This window comes from Camarhynchus parvulus, chromosome 1 (genome assembly GCF_901933205.1).
Source record: "Camarhynchus parvulus chromosome 1, STF_HiC, whole genome shotgun sequence".
Classification (NCBI taxonomy): Eukaryota; Metazoa; Chordata; class Aves; order Passeriformes; family Thraupidae; genus Camarhynchus; species Camarhynchus parvulus.
In genome coordinates, this window is record NC_044571.1 from 23816802 (window position 1) to 23824058 (window position 7257).

The window sequence follows — 7257 nt, forward strand, 5'->3', positions numbered from 1 at the left end:
CTGCCTCCTTAGAAATATGGAGATGTTTTTGTTCCCATAGACAGGACTTGGCTTAGCAAACTGTTTGTGCTTGATGAATTATAGGATCCCTTAATGGATGCCAGTTGCTCCAGGAAAATGTTGTTGTTGTTCTATCATAGCAGGATAAGATAAAGGTCCTCAAATTAGTATGAAGGAAAGCTTATTTATAATAGTACTTAGTCCAAATGAATCTTTCCTGAGCTTACCAAAGGCTGTAGTGAGAAACACAAGTAATTGAAGACACACCAAATGAAAATTCCAAGGGAAAAATATTATTGAATATCTTCTGAACTAAATTCCACTTTAAAGAACTATTTACTGTCTTCAGCCTTGCCTTGAAGGAATAGTTTTTTAATACAACATGGCCTACCCAAAGCAACAAACAAAATCAGTCATTGCATAAAATAACAGAGTAGTGTCAGCAAAATGAAAGCAACCATCATTTCTTCATCATGTGCAACATTTAATTACATCTTCAAACATAATATTATCTGTAGGGAGAATTGTAAGGGGGCACAGTATTCCCCAATGAGTTGCAGCTGTGTTAACACCTGTAAGTTATTGAGAACCAGGGGCATAAAAGGGTGGAGCCGGACAAAGAGTCAGAAGACAGCAAGAAGGGCCAGGAGAAGGCTGCCCCCGAGAAGCGCCCCGAGAAGCGCCCCGAGAAGCGCCCCGAGAAGCGCCCCGAGAAGCGCCCCGAGAAGCAGGAGAAGGCTGCCCTGGAGAAGACTGCCCTGGAGAAGACTGCTGCAAAGACCAGGACCCCAGGAGAGGGTGAGGACCAGGAGAGTCCCAGAGATGGCTGCAGTGAGGACCAGGAGAGTCCCAGAGAAGGCTGCTGCGAGGACCAGGAGAGAAGAGAAGAATACCAGGACCCCAGGAGAGGGTGAGGACCAGAAGAGTCCCTGGAGAAGATGGTGAGTTCCCCTGGAAGGGATGATAATCTCAGAAGAAGATTGACCCCAGGAGGGTAGACCCCAGGAGAGGGTTGGAGAAGCTTCAGACATGCCAGGACTCTGTGGCAGTCTGGCAGCAATGTCCTTCATTGGATCGCTGCTGGATTAGCTGCAGATGCTCCTGGCTGGGTGCTTCAGGAAAAGCCCCTGGAGGGGGTGGACTCTGTTGTTGTAATGCTCACTGTAATATATAAGTATGGTTGTATTGTTTACTGTTATGTATAAGTATTAGTGTAAAGTGTTTAGGGCTACTGTGACCCACTGGGACGGAGTGGGGGAGGCGGCGTTGGTGAAGCTGAGAGTGGCAGGTGGAAGCCACAAAGAGGTCTAGACCTGATTATCTAATCAAGACACCTGGGAATAGGTGAGCCACCAACAAGTAATGAGGGATTTGGTTTGGGACATTTAAGGTATTCACTTTGAATTATGACTGCCTCGACAAGTAGAGATAGATGCTGGTGTAATGTAACTGGTATAAGGTATTACTGTAATGCATAAGTATAGTTGTATAATATATTACTGTATATGTATAAGTATTGTTGTAAATGTGTTTAATACAACAATTATCTTTTTAAAATATTAAACTATATGCCAAGTTTCCTTTTCCTTATAAAGGATCCCAGTGACTTTTTTCTGGATTGTCCTCTGAGTTTTACTTCCCTTCCATGTGGGTCTTCAGGCATACACTGTCCTGCAGTTCTTCTGTGACCAGTGTTACAACTCCAGGATGCTGTTTTTTATGGACACTGTCAGAAACAAATAATATCTTCATTTTCTACACAGGCAGTGACATAGAAGGACTAAGGCAAAAAGCCTCTACCTCTGCAGGGATTTTCATGCAGGAGATCTAGAGCACCATGCCTGGAAGAAGTTCATCAGCAGATTAGTGTGTCTAAAGGTGTTGCTCCTCTCCAGCAGGAGTAATTCAGTAAGAAGTTGCTTTTCCCCAGCAGTGAGAAAGCAGGGGACGGGGATGTCATACTGCTGGACAGATATCTGTTACCATACCATTTGATTCTCCTTTGTTAAGTCAACGTGTCCATAAATTACTTGGATATTCAAAGGTACAGTGAGGAAGTTTGCTGATGATAGTGAACTGGAAGTTCACTTTTGACTCCCTCAAAAGAAGAGGGACCCTGCAGAGACACCTTGAGAAATCGGAGATCTGGGCAATCACCAGCTGTAAGAAGATGAACAAAAGATAAGATCCTGCACCTGGGATGGGGCAACACTAAATGTACAAACAGAGAGAGGACTGGGATGTTGCAAAGCAGTGCCACAAAATGGACCTGGGGGTCCTGGTCAATGACAAGTTGACCATGAGCCAGCAGTGTCCTGGCAGTCAGGAGGGCCAACCCTCTCCTGGGGGCATCAGGCACAGCCATGGCCAGCAGGGCAAGGGAGGGGATTGTCCTGCTCTGCTCTGAGCTGGGGCGGCCTCACTTCGAGTGCTGGGGGCAGTTTTGAGTGCGACAATATTAAAAAGAGATTGAACTATTAAAGAAAGTCCAAAGAAGGGCTGCAAGGATGGTGAAGGGTCTGAGGGGGAAGCTGGCTGAGGTCACTTGGTCTGTTCAGCCTGGAGAAGAGGAGGCTGAGGGGAGACTTCATTGCAACTTCGTCATAAGGGAAAGAGATCTTCTCTCTGGTGAGCAGTGACAGGACACGAGAAAATGGTTTGAATTGTGTCAGGGAAGGTTTAGGTTGGATATCAGCAGAAAGGTTCTTCATCCAGAAGGTGGATGAAGACACTGGAAAGGGCTCCTCAGGGAAGTGGTCATAGTGCCAAGCCTGACAGAGCTCAAAAAGCATTTAAACAATGCTCTCAGGAACGTGGTGTGATTCTTGAGGCTATCCTGTGCAGGGCCAGGAGTTGAACTCAATGATCCTTGTGGGTCCCTTCCAATTTAGGATATTCTATGATTCTACATTCTTACCACCTCTCAGTTCCATTTGCCCTGATTACTGTACTTCCCCCATCTCTTGTACTACCTGGGTTGCTATGCAAATGCATTTCTGCTCTCCTGCTACAGTTAAAACTCATTGCAGCCAAAATTGACTATTAGGCATCCTTGTAAGCCTGATTTTCTAATGGTTGCTTGATCACAGGGCTCTGCTGTTGCCCCTTTTCATTGTAGATTAGAAAAATTATAACAGCAACTGAATGAAATTACCTGAATGTCTTTTTTTATACTACTCTTTATCCTCACTGTTTTCTTTTGGATATAGTTTCTGAGTTAACCCAGTTGGGACAGGGGTAGGTTGATTTTCCTAGTATAAGCTGGGCCAGAAAAATTCCTCAGAACTCCATGGTATTTTCCTCAGGAAGTCTTTTGTCTGCTATGGGAAAGTGGGTGACTTCATTTCTTCAAGGTCATTACTGTCCCAGGTAGCTAAAGTTTTCAAAGTGATTATAAAGTACAATTGTCTTTAAAAGAATAAAATTAGAAAAATTGGTTGATTTAAACAGAGATGATAATGAAGTCTTCTTTTCCACATAACTTTCTTCAGCTGGAAGCCATAACTCACCAATAAATTGCTATTATTAATAAGACTTTTCCATTCCAAACTGTTGTTAGATCCTTAATTTGTGAATATAGCATTTTACACCATTTAAAAGTGCAAAATGCTTTCCTCCTTGGTTAATTAACACTAGCTAGATACCCACAAGAGCATAACCCTGTAATGCATACAAATAACAAGATTTAATTGATTCTTCTATGGCCTATTAAAAATGCATTGAGGGCCTAAAGGATTTAAATGGGTAAAATAGAAGAACTCCCAGACTGGCCTCCATCTGACACTGAGACTGCATCTGAAAATTCTAATAAATGGAAAACCATTCCATATGCAATTTTCTAACCAATATCTAACTGCACAGAAATAATGATTTGGAAGTTAAAACAAGAAATTGTTACTTAATGCTAAGTGTAGTCCTTTATTTTATGGGGGTTTTAGACTGAATGCAAGATGAGGCAAATAAGTTGAATTCAGCCTCATACATTATTCACAGGGACTGAGCTAACATGCTCATTCTTTTTCGTTAAAGCCCCTGCAAATAACACAGCTATTCATTCTAGCACTGTTAATACAATGAAGACATGTTAATATGGAATGTCAGTGTCTCAAATCTCTGTTACTATTCTACCAATTCTATGTATCTTTAAACTATTTTTCCTCTATATCTTCATCTTTTCCAATTTTGATGTTTTCCACTTAATTTTTAATGATTCAAAATACATGAAAATGCAGCACAAACTGAAAAAGTTTACATTTAGGCAATAAACTCATTAAACCGTGTTAGTTGCTTTTTATTTCTTATGCCAGTCTTGTATTGAGAGGAAATAATTAATGGTGAAATCCCTATTAATGGGTGGCCTGATGACAGGTCTTCTTAGTTCATGTTGACCTCTGTTTGCTTGCAGGCCAAAAACCTCCCATTTTTAATGTCTGTAGCCTTCCCGACCAATTTGGATACTATGGATCTGATTAATTGTTTGGAATGCAGTAGCCCCAGAGGATCTAATCAGACACTAATGTTCTCTGGGACAAGTGTATCCCTTTTTTACATGTGAATAATCGTGCCTGTATACATAGCAGTACTCAGCAGTGTTACAATAAAATTAGCTCACTAAAGGATATTCCATTTCCTTATTTTTTACATGTCTTATGAAGACAAGAGGCAGAGTGGGGAAAAGCCAGCATGACACAAAACCTGCAGCAGACCTTGATATGTACCCCAAACTTTGAGATTTATTCCATTGCCTTGCTTGCAAGCCCAGCATACAACACAAGCATGCTTTTTTTTTCTGCTTTGTTGAATTTTTTAACTTCTTTGTAGTAGTTAACATAAGCAGTAGTGAATGTAGTGTTAACATAAGTGTTAACATAGTAGTTAACATAAGCAGTAGTGAACGTAGTGTTTTACAACATCCTTGAAAACACAGCCATGTAAGTTCTTCACATGCTGACTTCCATGATGTGGTTGTAATATTTCACACCTCCCTGTGTGAATACGTATACCTCAAGAAGTGTGTGAAACCTATGCAGAGTTTGGATTTTTGTAGCTAAACATGGAAACCTGTCTGTATGGGTTTGTGTAAATCTAGAGCTTAGAATAACCCTATGCCAAATCTAAGAAATGGATTATCAGAATAAATATATTGCACTACCATTTTATGATTCTTGCAAGCAATATCCCAGGTTATTCTGAATGTAAAAGCTATTGAAACATCACCCACAACAAATGCTCTGTCTTAGTCACTTTTTGCCCCCTCTTTGGGAGATGTTTAGTATGGCGTCCTCCTTACTTTCAATGGTGTTGTATGGCAGTCTACCTGTGAAACCTCTAGGAAAAGCTTAATTCAGTTTTTTCAATTCACCTTTGATTTCAGCCCATTGTTATTGCTGAGGTTCATCTGAATGAGGTGTAAATGTGCAAGGAATCGTTCCAGATGGGAACACATGGATGCCCTCTTGACATGAATGTGTGCAATCCTAACTGGCATGGACTTGGCAGCAGTTAGTTATGTGGCTGATTAACTTGTGGGGTTAGGTTGTGATCTCGTGAGCCAGACTGTCAAGCTTAATCATCTTATAAAATGGAAGGCCTCATTAACCCTTCCATATCTAACAAGAGGCACCATTCCTGGGCAGTTTTCAGTAGCCAGAGGTGGTCAGCAGAACAAGAGGATTTTGTGAGTTTGAAGCACCAATCACTCAGAGAAAAAAAGGAAAAGCGAAGAAGAGAAGTTTCAACCTATGAAGAATGAAAATTAGTCTAATGGCTTGGATCCCTAATAGCAGATATAAATTTAAATTCGCTCAGCCAAAAGAAGTATTGAAGCTGCATCTCCCAGAACCTGGATGAAGCCACAAACCACAGAATTCTTGCTTTCATTTGAATGAGAGACATCACAAGAAATGAAACTTAAAAATCTCTTAAAGTGTAGAAAACCAAGGTGGTGGAAGGTCATGTCATTTTTTCCCTCTCTAGTAATTTGCTTTATCTATTTAGGTAAAACATTTTTTTTTTAATTCCCATTGACAGGGTCAGGCTGCTAATGGGGATGTGGAGGGGGGATGTTATCTAGAGAAAGACAATAGTAGAGATAGGCCCAGGATGTCCTTCTGGACATTTTTACCATTTTTGTCAATCCTTCTTCTTTCTCTCTCATACCTGCAGAGGAAGAACGACAGACTAGGTTTTCCTGTTACTGCTTGAGGTTAAATTCCAAATACTATATATAGCTTGAGACTGCTTTCTTGCTTGTTTCATTATGACTGAAAGCTGGCAGATAATTCCTATTTAAAACTCAAACTAGGGCATAGATGCACTACAGTATAGCAGCAAGCTCTTTGCCAGAGTTTTGACGTCTGGCACTCAATCAGCCATGTGAAATGTGGCTTCCAAGTCCTCTGTTACTTGCTTACTAAACCTACTTTTTATTCATCACTGAAAGATCTGACATTTTGCTACATCCCTAGTAAAAACCACGTTTAAAAAACTTCAGAACCACACTATTCCTATTCTGTAGCTGATACTTGGCAGCTGAATGCAATTCTACAAATAAAAGAGAAAGGTGGTCAAGAGTATCTCAAAATTCAGGTAGAGAGGAAAAAGACGAAAAAGATACAGCTGTCCTGAATATTTTGGCTGGGAAAGCTACCTCCAATGTGGCACCCAGAAGTAGTAAAAGGGTAACAATATTAAAATTAATGAACCAAAGTCAGAATAGAAAGACCAGGGTTTGCCTTCTGATTGTTCAAGAGAAGGGCAGGTCCCCCTCTCCTTCCTTGCCATTTTTCTTTTCCAGCTCTTGTCTTACCACCAGTTTTTCACCAGTCAGTACTCTAGTACTCTATTTCCGTCTCTTACCCAGCTTCTGCCTTTTCTTTAACTTCTACCCTGCTGAAACCCTGAGTGCCAGCCTTTCAGGATTCATCTCTTCCTGCTCTGGTCTCTCTGCCTAGCAGTTGCGCAGTGGATCCACTTCACCCACTGCACATTACTTATAAGATAAGTATCAGTCTCAAGACACATTCAGAGACTGAATCCCACATTCATCTTTGCTTTCCTCTCTGACACTCTAATATACCATGATTTGTCTTCTGCTGAAGGCACAAACTGTTTGAAATACTGTGGGATTTCACAGCCAGCCTCTGCTGCCTCTCTTTCTCCCCAGCTATTCACTTACCTGGCCCCTTGTTCATCTTATGTCAAGTCATCTAGTGTCATCTCGTTTGCACACTGCTTCAAGAAGGAAAGTGGACTCAA